Source organism: Parasteatoda tepidariorum, chromosome 8 (assembly GCF_982258835.1).
Source record: "Parasteatoda tepidariorum strain Cologne lab strain chromosome 8, Ptep-v5.0, whole genome shotgun sequence".
NCBI lineage: Eukaryota > Metazoa > Arthropoda > Arachnida > Araneae > Theridiidae > Parasteatoda > Parasteatoda tepidariorum.
In genome coordinates this window covers 63,654,311-63,675,515 of record NC_141762.1, presented here as the reverse complement: position 1 = coordinate 63,675,515, position 21,205 = coordinate 63,654,311, and the positions used below count along the sequence as shown (strand labels likewise).

Genomic DNA, 21,205 nt, shown 5'->3' with positions numbered 1-21,205 from the left:
ATAACTAAAACATTTTAAAATCAGGTAAACATTTTATAAATATCTAACCAATAAAGTATAAAACCATATTTTATGAAATTTTCATAAATTCTAATTATTCTATATTTTGAAAACCTCATAATTTGTTATCGTAATAGATATTTAGAAAAATATTTTTATTTCTTTAAAATAGATGTTAATATGGCAACAGAAACAAACAAAAGAAAATGCCATTATTTGGATGATTGGAAAAACGGGTTTCCATTTATTGAACCGAATCCTAATAATTCTTCCAAAGTAAAATGTACAATGTGTAGAGCAACGTTTTCAGTTGGAAGTGGAGGACGAACAGCTATAGCAGATCACATTCTTACAATTAAACACAAAGAAGCTTTGGCAACAAAAACGAAATCCGTCAAACAGTTTTTTCATAAGCTGGAACCATCCAATAAAGAGTTTGACTTAGCAACATATGAAGGAACGCTTGCATTTCACACCATTCGTCACAACCAATCGTTTCGCAGCATAGACTGTACTTCAAATTTACAGAAGAAATTTGTAGACAAGAAATTTTCTTGTGCCCGAACAAAATGCGAAGCTATCGCTGTCAATGTTTTTTCTCCGTGGGCATTTCTTGAATTGAAGAAAGATTTACAGTCTGTTCAATTTGTAACAGTATCTTACGATACTTCCAATCACAATCATGTAAAATTACTTCCTATTTTAGTGCGGTATTTTCAGTGGGACTGTGCTAAAGATCCAATTAATAATAAACTTGTATCACTAAACGAATTTAAAGGAGAAACTGTAAAGATTTTATCTTCAGAAATATTAAACGCACTATTCGAGTTCCAATTGAAGGATAAAATGGCTGGTTTGTCTGCGGATAATACTAACACTAATTTTGGAGGATTGTTAAGAAGAGGAACAGAAAATGTTCATACTAAACTTCAAACTGAGTTAGGAAGAGATATTTTTGGGTGTAATGCGCATATTATACATAATGGCGCTAAAACTGCTTTTGATTGTTTGCCTGTAGATATTGAAGTTATGGTATCTAAACTTTTTAGTTATTTTAAAATTTACACAGTCCGAATTGAAAGACTGAAAGAATTTTGTGAGTATGCTGACCAAGAATATCATAAAATTTTAGGACACATTCATGTTAGGTGGTTGACATTACTTCCTGCTGCAGAAAGAATTCTTAAAATTTATTTATCTCTTAAAGAATTTATGTTGTCTGAAAAAAAGTGCCCAAAAATCTTGAAGAATTATTTTGAGAGTGAAACAACCGAGTTATTGTTTTTTGCGCATTCGCATGCTGCAATTTTTAATCAAAGCATCTTGAAAATTGAAAGCGATGACAAATGTGTTATTGAATCTGGAGCGGTTGTCAAGGATTTGATATTTAAATTGAAAGCACGAAAGAATGCCAAATTTGTTCCACTTGTTGTAAACCCTGAATTGGCTAAATTGATTGCTGAGAATATCATTACTGAAGATTCTTATTTAGAAACGTCGAAAGAATTCTATGAAGCTGCGATTTCATATTTAGAAGCTTGGAACGATAACAACGATGATATGTCTGATTTGAAGTGCCTTCTTTTAGATTGTAAGCCTTCACGGTCTGAATTCGACGAGGCAGTTCTGTCTCTCTCTTCAAAATGTGCAATTTTGAATGTTAATTCCGACGATTTATTTGACGAGTTTACTTATCCTGAAGGTTATTTGGATTCAAAAGACGATAAATGGTACCAATCCGTTCACATAACAGACAAATGGCGCGAAATAAACAATTATTTTCAAAAAAACAATATACCATTTACAAATATCAAAAGAATTGTTGAGCTTGCAATGTGCTGGCCAAGCATCAATGCGCCTGTAGAACGGGTATTTTCGCGCATAAATAACTATTGGACTAATGAAAAATCGCGAATGGATGTGAATACAGTGAAAACGGTTTTATCTGTACTGATTAATTTTGATTTTTCATGTGACATATTTTCTCAATTACTCGAAAAAAATCCTGAAATTTTAAAGAAGATTCATGTTTCAGAAAAATACGGTGTTTAGAAATAATATAATTTTAAAAGCAATACAATTGTTTTGTTAACAGATTTTAAAATTGTGTAAAAATGTTATGATCACGATTTTAATGATATAATTCATATACTAAATTATAAAAAAATGTAAACGAAGAAAAAAATAAATATTTTTTAAGATAAATGATCAAATTTTTTTTCTCCAATTTTTTCTGTCGATAAAATTGGGGGGAGGGGGGGGGGTAGAGATGAATGTCCCCGGAATTACCCGAAAAAATCTGGTCACCCTAATTATAACAGGCATTGAACGGTTGACCCGATTTTGAGTTTACGACTATGAATGTTCAACTCCGTAGCCTTGTGATTTTGAGCCCAACCCAGAAGAAAAAGGAACTTCTGGATTGATACAAACTAGCCTTTTTGATACTAACTCGCATTTGCGTAACACGGAGAAGAAAACGCCTAATGGTTAGCCCAACGGTAATGGGATTCTAACCGCTCATTCGTCTACCACTGAGGATATTTTACGTCAGCACTGTGGTCGGTGTGAGAATTTGTATAATCAACCATAGCTGGGAATCGAGCCAGGGTCACCTCAATGAGAGGCGAACGCTCTATCTCCTGAGCCACCGCGGATCATTACTCTGGTATTTTATTAATAAATTTTAATGAATTTGGCGTCCCTTAAAGGTTGCGAGCAGGACATATATTCTCTCTAGCACCCTACTAGCTACGCCACTGATTCTTAAGTATGGTTTTATATGCATTGGCTTAGCAATTACTCATAAAATCCCCTAATATCGTCCAATAAAAGAAATTTTTTTAAAATAAAATCTTAAGTAATAGTTTTTTGATCAAGTTAATAAAAAAATTCGTCATCAATATAATGTAAAAAAAAAAGTAATTTCATACATCATACTAAACAACTTTAAGTTTGATAATGATAAATGTCTGATGACGGTTTAATAATGGCTTATGACAAAGAAAAATAAAACAAGAACCATTAATGCTACTTCTAGTATTTTATTTTATCATAAAATCGGTACGCTTAAAAGAGTTCATTTTTATCTTCAAGAAGATATTTAATACGTCATTGTTATCTAAAAGATGAAAGACTAACAAAGATCTGACAAAGAGACGGAAAATCTTGTTTTTACCTTTAAAATCTTTTTATCTCTTAACCAGGAATAGAAACGATGCCTTTAGTCTTTCTAGAAGAAGCTTTTGTTCTTAATTTAAAACACAGAGTATTTTAAGAAAAGAATCGCTTTAAAAGCTTTTATTTCTTTTTATATTTTAAAATACTATACACCATAAGTATAAAGAATGTAAAAATAAAAAATACGGAAAAATCTTTCGTGTTTTTTGAGACTAGGGAGATCTATTTAAAAACACAATTTTTAAGCAATTACGTTAAAGTTTAGAACACTTTTCTGGAAGCACGCGAGCACTTTAATAAATCTTGCCAACTTAAAGTTTGTAAAATATTTTATTACATTACAAACGGGGTCTTTTGGAATTACGTTACGCATTGTCTTTCAGACTTACTTAAAAGATTAAATTAACTTGCTAGAGTTCGCTTTAAGTGAAAAATTGTTAAATTAATTTTGAAACTTTCAAGCGATTGTAAAAAGGAAAAAAAAAAGAATACAATAATTTTAAATTCTCTTCTTTAAGTTTTTTTCTTCATGTCGTGTGATGGCATTATAAAAAAAAAGTCTTTTTGTTGCATAATCACCTGCTATTTTAGCTTGATTTAAATTCAGAATCACCTGCCATTTACTAAGTCAACGTGCCAGGACAATCGAATAAAACAAACACCAGGAATAAAATAAGATTCCAGTGCATCAAGATGAGCTAAAGTGACTCGGTCGAAAATAATTTTGGCATTGTCGAAATCATTCATTTATTTGATGAATCTCGCAAATTTCTGCATTTATATTGTTAAACAGAAATATGAAAAAGATTTGCTTCCAAAAAAAATTTATATCTTATTTGAAAATTTTCCTTTTTTCCAAACTCAGCCCCTACATGAAATAAAAGGTACATTCCGTGGTTGCAGTGCACGTGCTGAACGCAATAAAAAACAGTTTCAAATTTTAATTAATAGTTAAGTAACGGATAACTAAAAATTTTAATTTTTCAACGTGAAAAAAATCAAAATGAAACTTAAAAAGAACAAGAAAGAAATTGGCATGTAGCTTCAATATACAATATTTTTTTTACCAATAGTATAGGATCAAACTAGTAAGGCTAACTAGGGAAACTAGGGAAGTGTGACTCGCCAATTTTGAAATAAACTAGTGGGATGTGTGCCTTATGAGGATTAATTTTAGGGGGCAACATTCGTTTCGGCCCATAGAAGGTCCTGTGAGAGATAAAAAATAATTCAATATATAGAAAAATCGGTATTTTATTACTTCAATGCAGACTATTAGTTATTGCAATTGTCTCATAATCCAATTAATTTGTAATTAAATTAATTTGTAATTAATTGGATAATTAATTAATTTGCTAAATAATAAATTAATCAAAAAACTATTTAATTATTAATTCATTGTTAATTAATTGTTAACTAATTATTAATTAATTAATTTGCAATTACATAGTCCAATTAATTGGAAAGTTTTTTAAAAAAAAAATTTTAAAAATTTGATGTCAAATTTTTTTTTTTTTAAATTAACCTAACAGGTTTTTCTGATAAATACTACAGATATATAAAATTTTCGAAATCAATTTTGACAATAAATATGCATTATATAGTACGTGAAAGTACCACAAAATTAATTGGAGTGTGAGACAATTACAATAACTAATAGTCTGCATGGAAGTAATAAAATACTGATTTTTCTATACATTGAATTATTTTTTATCTCTCACAGGACCTTCTATGGGCCGAAACGAATGTTGCCACCTAAAATTATTCCTCATAAGGCATACATCCCACCAGTTTATTTCAAAATTGGCGAGTCACATTTCCCTAGTTTCCCTTGTAAGATTTGAACTTTAAGTGGAAAACTCCTTAACCCCAAACCTCTATTACAGAATTAAAATAAATTCTTTTTTTTTTTTTTATCGAGGTTTAACGATGTTGATAATATTTAAATCAGTACTACTTAATAGCAAATCATTCGATTCAGACATACGTACTAAAAACACGCATATTTTTTTAAAAATATATTTTAATGAAAAATAAATCAACTTAGTTTAAGGGAAGTGTTATTAAATTTATTTAAATATCGATAAGTGATAAAATGCAAGTTCATAATCTTTAAAGGTGTTCAATACGGTAATATTCCCATTTCGCAAAACTCTAGTGTCTATTAGGCGAAAATTTAGAGTCACTTTATTGATGTAAATAATGAATAATGACAAAAATAGAATAATTTTAATAATAACCATATTATGCATTTAATATGCGTTTAGTACTAGAGGCATAAATTTTATCATTACTTTTTCAGGTATGCCTCAGTCGTAAACTCAAATTAAACAAAACACTTTTTTATTAAGAAAAAAATATTACAATACCTATTTCACGGTAAAAAATATCAGATATTTATGTACCTCTAACATAAAATTATTTCCCCCGATTTTTTCAGTCTTTAGAAATTTTTCTAGATAATTCTCTCATTGATAAAATTCCCCAACTTTTCCCTATTTTGAGATCATTTTGTAATAAAATTATATAAATGGTCAGGGGTCAGTCCATACATTTTGTGAAGGGTTCTGTTTTCGTGAAATTGTGAAAAAATTACTCACATTCTTTCAACCAGGGTCCGCTTTTAGGAAATTTGTGCAAATAGGGTCCGGTTATTGCAAAAACTTTTTCAAGGAGTTTTCAAATTGCAAATAGATACAAGATTAGGCTAGGCACTGTAAAATTATATTTAAAAAAATTAAATTTTAAAAAATAAACAGCAATTGCAGCTACTAAATTAGTGATGCAACATACAAATATTTGGTATTTAGCCTATACTGCTGAACGCAGAATATTCATTTCGGACGAATAATGGAAGAATCGTCGAAGACAAAACTTAATTTGTTTACATCCATCTTTCTTGTTTTCTGCCCTGGGAAGGGTTGATTCGGTTAACAAAATAAATAAGGAAGATAAACAAATTTGTGAAGGGTCCGATTAAAAGAAAAATCATTATGTGAAGAGTCAGTTTTTAAGTTAAAACATTTTGTGAAGGGTCCGTTTTTATGAAAAGATATTTTGTGAAGGGTCCGTTAACGGACCCAAATTTCTTCTAAACAGATCCCTGAATATTGATTAGATAAAAAAATATTTTAATTATTTTATTTGAGATTTACTTTTTAAACACAATGACTAAGTGAATTTTTAGAAACAATGCTCATTGAGCAGCAACTATAATAGACATTTAAAATCCCAAAATAGTAGAAATAAGAGTAAAGCTTTGCATTTAGCGAATCTAATAAATGTCTAATACAAGGAAAAAGTCAAGTCAAACGTTGACTCACAAGGGTTTACTTCCAGTTGCAGGGAAATAGTATTTCCATCACGCCTGAGATCCCTCTAGATCTAATTCAATGAACAAGGCCACTTTTAAAAGAAATATTTCTACGAAAATCTTAACTACAAAAAGGCATACATTTTCATAAATTACTTTTTCATTAGAGTTCTGTTTAACGCAGAAATAGGTGGCAGTTCGCGGCACATAAACAATGCAATAACTCCTTTCAAAGTAACATTTTTGTGCGATGATTGTAAATCATAACTGTTGTGATATTGAGGCTTTAAAAAAATTATGGTACAATAGACTTTATATTTTAACATCAAGATAATACCTATTTGTTCACGGTAAGTTTAATTCCATTTTCCTGGGAAATTCAATTCTTTTATACTAAAAAACTAGCTTTCACATGATAAACATTTCTACTTTCTATAATTACAAAATTAAGTATTATTAAAAAATGTGACATTAATTATTGTGGTTTTTGTTTTCCATTTTCGGATAGTTTCCATAAAACTGCATCGCAATATCTAGTTTTGGAGTACTTAAAATAGAATAAAACTTTTAATAAAATTATTTTAGAAGCATGGATCTACATTTAACAATTTAATTAATAAATTGATATTTTGCTTATTTCTTAATATGGATATACATTTTATGAAATTTCAACAAAATACAGTTATGGATCTAATTTTGGACAGAGAGGATAGTTAGACAGAACGATAAAAAACCAGTTAATTTTAACCCTGTACACTAGTTCCGAAGTAAATACTAGTTAATTCGAACATCCAATATTTTTTATATCTGTAAACAGGGCACATTTCATGAAAAAAACTTTTTTTTGTTCACAAATTTCTTCTTTTAAAAAATGAATCTTTTACAAAATTCATTTTTGAAAAATTCGGTTTCTGTATTTCTTTCCCTAACCCTTTGAAGCCCAAGAGACGCTGGTGACCCTTTTATATATTTTTTTCCTGGCGCTCTAATTACTAGCTAAAATAAATTCTGGTTTTTTATTTATATGAAAACAGTAAAATAGTAACTAAAACAATCTGTTAAATTATCGTGATTATATTAGAAATAATACATAAATTCCAAAAATAGTTTATTTTTAAACATTTATATTCATAAATTTATCAACAATTGATTTTTTACGGAATACAAAATAATGAAAAAAGTGTGAATAAGGCTTAATAAAAATTCAGCGTCAAAGGGTTAAGGAAAAGGCTATAAAAAATGTAAATTTTTTGTCATAAAAAGTTTTTATTAAGAGAGTTTTTTAAAAGTTTTATGAAGAGTTTTTTTAATAGTCCTATTTTCTCCGAAGTAAATCCAACGATAAGTTTACATAACCATTGTAAGTACAGAAGTTCATAAATACTTAAACTACTAGTAGTTCACAAAAGTTTTAGTACAATACTTTCATTGCTAGTAACAGTAAACGTAAGATGGTATGTAATGATGGTGTAAGATGGAAGGTAAGTGATCGTATTCAATGAAGAAAAACAAGACAAGAAAACGCTGACAGATCTAAAAAAAAAAATGACATTTAATACTTTTTGGCTTATTTTTTATACCTAAATTAAGGTACTTATTACTTATAACTAAATTAAGTACTTATTCCGGTTTTGGCCGCTTCTTATGTAGTAACTGTGATATTTAGGAAAGTTTTTTTTTTTTTTGTTGATTATTCTCTTATTCTGACATTAACTTCAGTGATTTTTGAAATATAATTATGTGTCCCATCTTGCCCGGGTAGACCGGGCAAGATGGGACAATCTTCTATTTTTGTTTACGTTAAGTTATTATTATTGAACTTTATTATTTATTTCTGTATGAGATATGTAAGAGCAATATCCCACTATATGTTTACAATATAAAAGATATAAAATTGCTCTAGTTTACTATTTTTTGAACCAAGTTTCCTTAAGCGGTCCACCTTGCCCGCTCTTCCCCTAAGTCTGGAAAGACCATAGTAATAAATACCTAGATTAATAAATCGTAATATTTGAAGAAAATTTTAAAACGGTAAAAAAAAAAAAATCGCTAAACGAACAAAAAATAAAATAAAATTTAAAAATGAAAAAAAGCGCTGCCGAATTTCAGACTAATTTTTAAATCTATTTTTACCTCTCACATTAGAAAAAAAACTTAAGGCTATGTGGTTGAAAACTCTTATCGTTTAACAGGCAATTAAAATCGAGTATGTCTACGCCACAATAGCTTCATAAAAAATACACTTACAAATTCTTTCAACAATGTTTTGACTGCGGATCCAATTAAGAGAAATTCATAAAACCCTGATAAGACCTTAATGAGCGCCATTTTTTCAAAAAATAGTGTCATAAAGAACAATGGAATTTACAACATCATGATATAATTATCAGCCGCCTCGTAGATTTGAAGTGGTCGTCGTAAACACAATATTCAACGAAGCGATCATAAAAATATTTTAGAATAAGTGAAGCGAGAACGTCATTATTTGTAAAGGCTGCTCCCACAAAATTAAATAAGAAAATGTTCTCCCAAGGCGAAGAATCGGAACTGAAAATGAGGTATAATGCCTAATTCTGGGAAAATCCATAACAGCGTATGATATATGGCAAGAGAAGACGTCATTTCAAAATCAGTGAAAGTCTCAGTATCTGATTAAGTTAGATTAGGAATTCAATTTTATCAGGAAGTAAGAATAAATAAGATTATGCAATAAGTTCTTCAAAGATTCTTATTTATCTTGTAAAAGAGAAACTCTTCCACTGATTATTTTTTTTAAGAAAAACCTTTAATTAAAAAAGCTCACTATGAAATAAGGTTCAAATGATTAAAATCTGCATAATTATGAACTGTATCACTTTAATAGAAGAATAAAAAAATGAATTCATTTCATTTCATTTTTTTTGAAACAAAACATAATTATCTGGATTTACATTGAAATATGCATAAATTATATTCTAATAACTTTCATAAGCCTTAAGTAACCCTTAGTACCTTAAGTACTTTCATAAACCTTAAGTTAAGTAAGCTATTCTTAAGGAATAATTTAATTTCAAGGGAAATTTAAAAAAATTAAATACAAAATACGTTTTTCATTACACCTGTTATTAACGTTATCACAAGAGTTAAAAAAAAAAAAAAAAATTATTATTATTTTTTTTCCTTTTAAATTTTAAAAGGTAGGGACACACTCTAAATGTTCATTATTTTAATATATTGAAACCTATGTCTATCACTTGTAATTCATTTGCACAGGTGATCAACTTTTCATCTGAATAAATGAAATTAGGGACATTTTGTTTTTATAAATTTAATATATATAATTATCAGGATTGACTTATCCAAGTGATCAACTTAGAAGGTTTTACTGCAGTTTGCTATTTTGATGAGTGGCTACTATAGGATCTAAGATGTTGTTAACTTCTGACAATGGGAAGACTTTAATACATTTCCAAGACTTTATAATGTATAAATAAAATACATGAGTTTAGTAAAAGGTTGCAAGAGACATTTTGGAAAATATTTAGAAGAGTATTCTAGTACCATACAATATTTATTTTGTCAAGTCTGTATAATTTGCAAATCTAAGATGAAGAACTAAGTAAAAATATTCAAATGATTAGGAGTAGAAGAAGGTTACAAGTCCATCTGGCAACAAGCAGTTGATGAGTAATTTTTTTGAGGGGTTAAATAAAGAAAATCATAGATGGAAACTTTTACACAAACCTCCGGCTGGGGAAAAATATTTTAAATACCAAAGAGTAAGCACAAGCTTGAAAAGCACTGAGTGTGTTGGATTTAGACTATGATTATTTTAATGCTGAAATCTTATTTTGGACTATATTACTATTTTGAATCTGAATAGAGATATAAGAAAAAGAGTAAAAACCGGAAACAGAGATAAATTGAATTTTCAAACTGAACAGAATATTCTTTGGGCTTGTAATTATTGAAAAACAGGCATTTCAATTATAAACAATAAACAATTTTAAAGTTTGAAAAAAAAAACAGCAAAGAATAAGTGGTCAGAAACACTACAATAGTGAAACTACTGTAGTTAGTTATTTTTTCTTCTTCTTGAAATAAAAGTAATGTAATAAGTATTACAATAAAAAAAAGCAGCGATCTCTAGCAATAGTCTAGTAAAGAAACAAGGTTCAAATTCAACTAATGTTTCAAATCTGATAGGTCCTCACAAATCAGTAGTTAAATGGAGGTAATTAGAATACTCCTGTTTCCGAGCATTAATAAGAATTACATATTACTAATGCTTGAACTTGCCCTTACAAATAATAGATCACTTTTCCACACTTTCAAATGCAAATGTACACATTCATGAAACATAGTTGTTATTTCAGTCAGTAATTTTCAATGTATTTTATTTAAATAAAAGAGCATTAAACACTTACAAAATTACCACTAATTGATTCTCTTCTAGAATTGAATATTCGATGACAAGAAAAGTATAAAAAGTTGATAACTAAAAGAATAATTTCATTTAATAAATTTAATTTTTCCTGATTTAATGTTGGTTTATCTAAACTAAAAGAACAAATTTGTAAAAAGCGATTTGACTGAAAATGAAACTGGCTAATGTAAACATGAACAAATATTTCTTAATAATTCGTTATGTTTATATGAGCCAATTTTTCTTATCAAGATCACCTTGAACATTCGTATAAATTATCTTCTCCAGCTAAGTTCATCTCCTAAAAGTAGTGATAACATTACGAAAATTTTGTAGTCACTACATTTACATATAGTATAATAAATAATAAAAAAAAGCAATTGTAACTATAGTTCATTACATTTGTAATAAAGCTGTTTTTTTGACCAGTGTTAAGTATGAAGCTAACAATAGAGAGTATTATAGACTCAGTAAATAAGACTAAACAGGAAAAAAAAAAAAGTTAATTTTTCAGTTACACGGTTTGCTCGCAAGGCATCAGATGCAAACACATCCTCTAGTCTGAAATAATTGTATTTTGGAATAAAAATATTCCATTTATGCTAATGGATGGAAACATTGTCCACGCACAAAAATTTCAAATAGTGTTTTTAAGCTAATGGAAAGTGTTCATAAGATACAACACACACAGAGGTTGAGAGTAATTGCAGTGATTGAAAACCTTTTAAAATAATGAGAAAGAAAAGGAACCAATAACAATAACTATTAATGCTGTACAATCCAATTTAATTAGAGAAAATAACCATAAATAAACAATCTTTCCCATCCACATTTCTTTCAACAAACTACAAATTTCTAATGAAAATTATAGTAATTATATTCCTCTTTAAAAAACAAATCTACCTTCCAGCAAAAATTTATTTGTAATTATTCCCATAAAAAAGAAAATTCTATACAAAAAAAAAATTTTCATAACTAAATTAACTTATATTGACTTAGCTGTTTGTCAAATATATTTTAAAAAAAAGTTATTATAGTATGTGTCATCAAAACATGTTTGTTTTTCTGATGGAGATGAACAAATGTTATTGAACAATTAACGATTTTGAAGATACCATGGAGGAAAGAGATGTCTGGTCAAGGATGAGAGTTAAAAAGCTTTATATTTAGTGGCCATTGCAATACTATAGAGAAAAACAAGTTTCCTTTTCAAATCTAAATTGTTGAAAAGTAAATAATGCCAAATTAAACAATTGGTATTGCCAGTAGAAAAAGTGCTAGTGTGACTTGAAGTGCCACCCAACTTCTCAGAAAAATATTTGAAAAGCACAGAAAGAAATAATTAGAATCAGCAATATTTTCTTTTGTTTCTTTAAAACTTGCAACAAATTAACATACTCTATGAACTGTATATGCACATTGGTGATAAAATTTCAAATGACACATGTTTTGAAATGCTTAATTTTAATATCACAACATTTAATAAAAAGCACACATCAACTTAATTTAAAAATATCATAATTCACCACACAAAAAGGTTAACATTCTAATTCCGAAATGAATATTTCAATCAAACATTAAGCTCAAAATTTTAAATCAAAACACACTACTATACACTAAACTTAATTATATTAAATTTAATTACACATAGCTCATTCTAAATGAAATTTTGAAAGAAAAGCTAATCACTCTAAGCAAAATAAAACTATTTCAGAAAATTGCTAAGTCTGCACTATTGTATTTGAGGAAAAAATCTATTTTTAAAACTGTTTATTCTGATTTTTAGGAAAATGAGGTTTACATTCCATGCAAATGCAAGTAATAATCAGCAAATTCTTTTAATAGGTTTTAAAACTTTAATATAAAAAACTTAATTTTATAAAAACCACTAACAATAGTATACTGAAAAGGCAGTTCTTATTCTATAAATTCAGTAAACACTCTTAAAGAATAAAATACTTGTATATGTAATATTGTATGCAAATAGAATGTTAATAAAGGGAGAAAATAACAACAAATAATTTAAACAGGTAGTATACATGCAAATTAAAAGCAGACCATGAATAATTAAAAAATGCATAAAAAACATCTTAATAAAAGCACAACACAATTTTTAAAAGAATAATTCCTATCTGCAAGAATGGCAATATATAAAAAAAATATATATATAGTCTCCTGATTTCAAATAAAAAGGAAAGTTTTTTTTTCTTAATTGCGCTTTTTACATTCTTACAGGAAATAAAATAAATGATTGCATGCAATCCTAAAAGATATTAAGGAAAAATAATTTTAATTAAAACAGATGGTGCAAGTGAATGAGAAGTAGAACATGAAATATTAAAAAAAAAAAAAATCTTTCATACAGAAAGCAGAACACTTTCTTAAAATAATAATCTAACAGTAGGCCTAAAATATTAAATATATATAGTATTTATATAATTAAAATTACTATAAACAATTTTTTTCTCCAAAATTAAACGCACACACCTTACACTTTCGAAAAATAAAATGTACGTTTGATGAAACTGCTAAACTAAAAACAATACAGGATAATAAAAAAAAATGAAAAGTAATTAAAGCAGGCAAATAAGATTTAGAACATAAATAAGTTTAAAATTTAAAAAAATGCAATAAAAAAACTGCTTAAAGCAATTTCCTTTCTTTTTTTAAAAAACGCACACTCTAAATAAATATTATTTAGCTATCTCTGATACAACAAATAAATGTATGAGATAATCTTTCGGTTTAGGACTGAAAGATAATCACACATGCAAATATTTACCTGAATAACACTGCAACTTCAACATTGACCTCGCCGCATACCTTCGTTTTACATCGGCGCCTACGAAATTAATCGAAAATACCAATTAATTCGGAATTTCAGGAATTGTAGATGAAAATCCATTTGTTCGACTACATCACAATTTTATTCTTGCAGGAAAACTGAAAATACTTCGAATTCACCTGTTTTCTCAGCAAGTCACAAAAATTTGCGGGAACTGTTAATTCTTAAAAAAGTTTTCTTTTAAATTCAATTATTTACTAATATTTTTTCTTCGAAAAATTTATTCCACGTACAAAATCCGGAAGCACAGGTAAACACGCCAACAAGCAAGGAATGACTGACTGAGTTTACATATTTAGAAACGCCTCTTTGGTCACGTGATCACGTCAGACATCAAGGAAGATTCAGGGATTATTAAATCACATATGTTGACGTTTTGAATAACTAACACATTAATTTTCAGGGATCAGTAAGCTTTTGAGATTTTACAAGAAGCTACTCTGAGGGCAATTCATTACGTTGTGTATCTGTAAGCTTCACGTAACATTAATGCCTACATGTTTTGGAATTGATCCAAATTCGAATAACGTATTTTTATTTCAAGAGATGGCGCTGTTATCGAATTTCCCCTGAGGAAATTTTTTTTTCTCTCATTACTTTCTTTTTGTTTTGCTATTTTACTTTCTTTTTAATTTTACGTTTCATTTTACTTGCTTCTAGTTTTTATACTTAATTTGCCTTATAAATCCTTTGAACTTAATGATTAATTTATATTCAGGTAATGTCTACTAAAAACACTTACAAAAATTGCTTTTTTAAAATTTTTTCTGGCATTTTTATTTATATTAAGTGAGTTGAAAAATTAAATTAGCTTTGATTAAAACCTTAATGAAATTTTTTAAAAAATGTTTCATTTTTACTTTTTATTTAACTATCTTTCAATTGTTTTACTTTTTTTTCTTCTTCTTCTTTTTTTTTGTTTAAATCCATTTTAAGTTTAAAAATAAATTTGGATTTAAAACATATCTTAAGGATTCCGATTTTAAATTAATTAGACATTTAATTACTTTTTTATTTACTTCGACATTTCTTTTATTTCAAAGTCTTCTTGAAATATTTCTCAAACCTTAAAGTTGTTCTTTCAGCATTTTCTGTTAAATTATTGTGAAATTATAATGCATTTATTGGTGACTGTTATTAGCGTTTTAAATAACAGAAAAATTCAAAATATATTATTCTCTTATTCGGCAAATCCTTAAACAAAATGAGGCTCCTAAGCTGTTTTTAAGTTCTTTAAAGTTGTTTATTAAGTGTCAGGAATGTATAATAAAAATTAACTCGATATCATATTAACTTTAGTTTTATAATTGTAGCATTTACATTTGGAAATAGATCTATATCATAGTTTCAGATTGCAAAATTAGATCAATTAATCTTAAATTTTAATATTAGCCTTTAAACGTTATAGGTTTCTGAAAAAAATGATCTATGACTTTAAAATATCTTCATTAAAAAAAATTTCGATCTTGCTCAAAACCTCGCTTGGAACTTGTGGGAATATTGCTTTATGATTTGCTATATTTTCTTTCATCATTGAGTACCAGTGTTGTAGTGGCGCAAATATTTTTGGATAGGTAAGATAACATTTTCATTTTTTTTCCTAATAAAGAAAGAAAGAATGTTTTTTTTATTTTTATTTCCAACTGTTTTTAGTTTAAAATTTACTAAATTGTGTATACCCTCTTTAAAAGAGGGTGTTTTGCAAAAATGTTTCTACTTCATAAAATAATTTATAGCTAAATATAAAAGAAGCAAGAGATGTTACTGCTCACAGAACCTTAACCATCATTGAAAGTGTAAAAATTTTATTGCTAAAAAAAATTTATACTAGTACAAAAAAAAAAAAAAAAAAAAAAAACCTTAAGTAGAAAGTAGAAATCTACGATTTCTACTTTCATTACTTCTGTTTGTATACATAGATAGATTTTTGAGAAATCTGGATATATTTTTTCCGTACTTTCCGTAATCCGTACTTTCGTACGTATAATTAAATCAGTACTTTCTCTAAATTACATTAGCGTAAAGCGACATTTAGTCACCAATTAAATAATACAGTTATTATAAATCAATGTTTTTACAATTCGTTTATTGCTTACGTAAATATGGTTACTATGTAAATTCCTCTTACAACTAAACATTTAATTTTTAGGTTGTACGAACCATAATAAATTATATTCAACTCTCTTAGGGGTGGAAGAGGTTGAGTTTGAATAATTACAATTATCAACTGTAGATTTTTATATAATTACAAAAACTGGCACTACATACTATTGTTAACTTGCCATTAAATGTTAAACATCTTAGGCATACAATATTTTACTTAATTTTGCTGAGATTTATTTCGGGAGAGTGACAGTTTTGGGTTTAATGGAAACCCTCTTCAACAATTTCAATCCATTCATTCATTAAGTCTACTGATCGACAGTACCGAATAACTCACAAATTGAGTTTTTTTGGAGAACTCTTCTGTCTTAAAAGATATCTATTGTTTCAAATAAACTATAATATAAACGTAATTAAATATTTTAACTAAATTTTTTGTCAGCTCGTTTCATCTTTAATTTTCTTCATGAAAATACCTCCATCCGTGAAAAATATATCAATAAATAAATAAATTAAAATTAAATAAATAAAAGAGAACAAGTTAAGATTTTTTTTCTGTAATTATTACACATATATTTTCTTTATATTTCCTTTTTTTTTTCTTTCTATAATTTTTTACTTTAAATTACTTACATTTTCCAAACAATTTATACTGAGACTTATATTTACTTAAAATACAGTTGGCATTAAGTTTCAATGATTCGATTTTCGTTGACATATCATTGGAAGTTATTAAAATACGAAAAACATCAGGAACTTATAATATCCGAAATGTTCCTCTACTTTTAACATTTGGTACACTATAGCTTTCCAGCACTAAAATCTCGTTTGCTAATTGCAGCCTTTCGGTCAAACTCAGTGATGAAGAAAGAAACTAAAACTAAACTAAACTCAGTGGCGCAACAGCCCATAGAGAGCCAAGGTCTACTGTGCCCATCTCAGTTTTCCTGACCTTGGGCTCTGGGGTGCAGGAGCAGATGTTTCGGTTAGATGGTCAGTCTAACGCGAAACCCCCAATGTTTAGTTCCTAAGCTTGCTTGGTACTCATTTATCGACCCACTGAAGGGATGAAAGGCTGAGTCAGCCTAGTCGGGCCCGAGGATCGAACCCAGGACCTGTGGCACGGGAGGGCGAGGTGCTACCACTCAGCCACCGGGCGTCATTAAATATAATTCAGTAAGATTAAATCTTTATTTCCCATAGTGCTTCGTTTCTGTTTGTAAATTTATTACTTAATGGTATACATATTTAAGCCACTCAGCCCCGGGCCTCAGCCATCGGTGATGAAGAAAAATCCATTTATAAATACTAAGCCACATTTGCGCTACATGGAGCGAAAACTACGAAAACAGCCTACTGTTTGCCCGACGATCTAACCAAGATCCTTCTGCCAATGAGGATATTTTGCGTCAGCACTGAGGTCGGTGTAAGCCGAGAGCAGAATTCGCAATCGCAACGCTCGAATACGCACGCCATCTGGGGAGAAAAACTGTTGCATGTTTCGACCCTCCCTTTCTCTCTCCTCCTATTCTCAGTATGTATACTACGATATTTTCCCTTTTCTTAATATTTTTCGTATTTAATTGTTACAAATATTTTTTTTTAAAATTTCTACGACGCTTTCTTTTAGAGGTATGCTCAATGTAATTTTTAGTTTCATATAATTTCCTATTTTAGTTTCATATATATATTCCTATTTTAGAAATTTGAAAATCAAGAGAAGAATTGACGTACTTCCTTCACCTATGACTCTCCACAAGCTAATGTAAAAAGCATGCTAAATGCTACCATAAGTAAAGAGTTCTGCGCTACGCCACCTATTGTCCATTTCTATCGTCAATTCGTATCTACCAGCCACCTGGTTCACCTCGTTGGAAGGCGAACCCCTTATCCCCTGAGTCACTTCGGCTTGTCAGCAGTTAATTTTATTGTATGTTATTACCGTTGTTGAACAACCAATCAAATTTTGAATTTACGACTACAAATGCTCAACTCTGTAGTCTTGTAATTTCGAACCCAATCCGGAAGACAAGAGAATTCTTGCATCAAGTATTGGAAAAAATTTGCATTATTGGAGGACTTCTTTATGGGACTGACTCGCATTTGCGTGACATGGAGAGGAAAACCTTCTACTGTTAGCCTGACTGCAAGGGGACTCTAACCAATGATCTGTCTGACACTGTGGACATTTAAAGTCAGAGCTGTGGTCGGTGACACCCGGGTGCGGAGTTTGTCCAAATCAGCATTCACTGGGATACGAACTCGGGTCACCTATTTAGGAGGCGAGCGCTCCATCTCCCATCTCTTGAGACACGACAGCTTCAAATTTATTTTATTTTATAACTATCATTTAACAGCCGATCCAATTTTGAGTTTACTTCTACCAATGTTCAACTCAGTAGCCTTGTAATTTTGCACCCAATCCAGAAGACAAGGAAACTCCTGGATCAAGTATTGGGAAATTGCTTCGTGGCTTCGTTCGTTGTCGCTTTCATCCCCTGAGCCTTAACGCGTAAAAACATAATCTCAATTCCGAGAGAAATATGGTATGGTTAATTCTGGGAAGACTCGCCATCCCTAAATATTCCGTCGCCAATGGCGAGCTGACGAGAGGAGATTTCTCACCCTGTTTTAAGCATTAAGCATTTTATTACAAAAATTGCATATAGCATTAGTAGAAAAGTAAAAATTGCCTTTAATACTTTTTTTTCCTTTAAAAATCATTATTTTACATTTACGTTATAAGTTGGTTTATTATAGATCAAGTCATTGCAGAAATAATCATTTTATAGATAAAAATAATAACGTGCTTTGATTTTCCTGAAGCATTCCGTAGATCTTATTTCACCGCTACTTTTATCATCCAATTGTTTACAGCTAGTCACGAAATATAAATATGGCGGCATGTTGTAAATCACACAAGAATGCGGATACCAAGACAAATGTATCGATTCAATTTTTTTTAATGCTATTTGAAATACGTTTATTTGCCGAAAATTACACAATATTGGGAGTTTTCCTTTTGTTTTACTTTTAGGCGTGAGAAAAATGTCAGATCTAAATTTTGTTCAAATAGCCTTTAGTGGGAATTCAGTGTAAAATAAAGTTAGCAAATATTTAGGGCGAGTATATTTTTAGACATTAAAAACACTTAAAGGTCACTCGGTAAGTTTAACTTTATTTAGGGTTCATAACTCAAAACGGCAATATTAAAAATAATTATTTTCGTTAATTCAAGAAGGAACCTAACTCGTAACTAATGCTGAAGATTAGAAGTCTTGGAAAGAATTTTGCTTTAAAATAAATAACATTATTTATAAGAAAGTTTTGATAACAACTTTTTAAAGTATCTTAACAATTTTAATATGCAAAATTTACTTGGAGAAATTAGCGGGAATAAAAAAGATTCTGTATTCATGACATATAGTGCAAGTGTATGTTAATTTTTATAATAAAAAGAGAAATCAAAAATCATTCATAAAGCAGTTAAATACGACAATTCCAAAGGAAAGTTGCACAATGCTGCCAAAATTCCATATGAAAATTGAAATCAATAGAAAATTTTAAAGAAGTAAACAATGAAGATAATGAAACATACAAAAATGGCTACCGAAGCTGACTTCCGGGGCTGCCCCCCCCCCTGACGACGTCAGCTTTGGTTGTCATTTTCGTATTTTTCATTATCTTCATTTTTTATTTCTTCAAAATTTCCTAATTTTTGTAATTGATTCCATAAATAAAAATTCAGAGCATAACTTCAACTGATACATAATTGACGACTCAACTGATTCAAAGCTAAAAACTGTTCAAAACTAAAAACGCAACTGATTCAGAATTGATAACTCATTTCATTCAAAACTGATATTTAAATTGATACAAAACTGATGACTGAACTGATTCAAAGCTGATAACTATTCAAAACTAGTAATGCAACTGATTCAAAACAGATAACTCCAGTAGTTCCCAGACTAATAATGCAACTCATTCAGAGCTGATATAACTCATCTGACTAAGAACTGATATATTAATTGATACTAAACTGACGACTCAACTGATTCAATACTGATAACAATTTAAAACTAATAATGCAACTGATTCTGAATTAATAATTCACGTAGTTCCAAACTAATAACGCAACTGCTCAGAACTGATAGATCATCTAATTCAAAACTGATATATTAACTGAAACAAAACTGACGACGCAAATGATTCAATAATGATAAGCTATTCAAAACTAATAATGCAACTGATTCAAATTGATATTTCTCGTAGGTCCAAATCATTTATGCAACTGCTCAGAACTGATAGCTTATATAGTTTAAAACTGATATTTTAACTGATACAAAACTGACGACTGAACTGATTCAATGCTGATAACTACTTCAAACTAATAATGCAACTGATTCAAAACTGATAACTCTAGTAGTTCCCAGACTAATAAAGCAACTGATTCAGAGGTGATATAACTCATCTATCTAAGAACTGATATATTAACTGATACTAAACTGACGAAACAGCTGATTCAATACTGATAACTATTCAAAACAAATAATGCAACTGCTCAGAACTGATAGGTCATCTAATTCAAAACTGATACTTTAGACGACAACTGAACTCATTCACAGCTGATAACTGCTCAAAACTAAAATTGCATCTGATTCAGAATCAGTTACTCAAGTAGTTCCAGAATTAAAAATGTAACTGTCCAGAATTGATTACCTATCTAATACAATAATGATTAAGAAAAAAAGAAAGAAAGAAAAGAAACACAACACGCGATTAAATTAATTCCAATCAATGATTCGAGTAACCATTTCAGGGCTCTTAGCTGCATTTCTATTTATTAAATGCATCATTTCCCCAAAGTTTTTATACAAGAGAAAAAAATAATTAAAGTAAAAAATAAGCAATTTTTTGCGACTTTTTTTAACATTAAGAAACAAAATCCAATATAAATATCCAACACATACTTCGAAAAATGTGACATTGAATAATGGTTTAATGATTAAAAACAGAGTAGAGAAGGTTAACTCAACTTATTTTTTAACGACTATTTAATGCGTAGATTCAGAACTATTTAATCTGCCGGTCATATAACTCAGAGTCAATATTGTAACAGATGCTACCAACTTCCTGTATAGAAATGCATAGGTGAAAGGATTTAATTTCAGCCTTGAAATTTGTTTTTACAATTTTTTTTTTTTTTTTTTTACAAATTATGCCAATATGCCACTAAAATTTTTATAACTTATTTACGACAAGTGGATTTCTTTAAAAAGCATTTTTTAATTTTAAGTTTGAGAGATTACTTTTTTTTATGCAGCTACATTTCACGCTTATTTCATTGAAATTTGAAGAC

General features: G+C 29.0%; 1 protein-coding gene across 1 annotated transcript in view; it reads right to left on the bottom strand.

Moving 5' to 3' along the window:
• Window positions 1–14,303, bottom strand: part of LOC107457065 (USP6 N-terminal-like protein) — a 58,214-nt gene extending 43,911 nt beyond the window's left edge. The window contains exon 1 of the mRNA XM_087168998.1: window positions 13,681–14,303. The gene's annotated coding sequence lies outside the window, so the exon portion shown is untranslated. The remainder of the gene's footprint in view (window positions 1–13,680) is intronic.
• Between the last annotated feature and the right edge of the window lie 6,902 nt (window positions 14,304–21,205).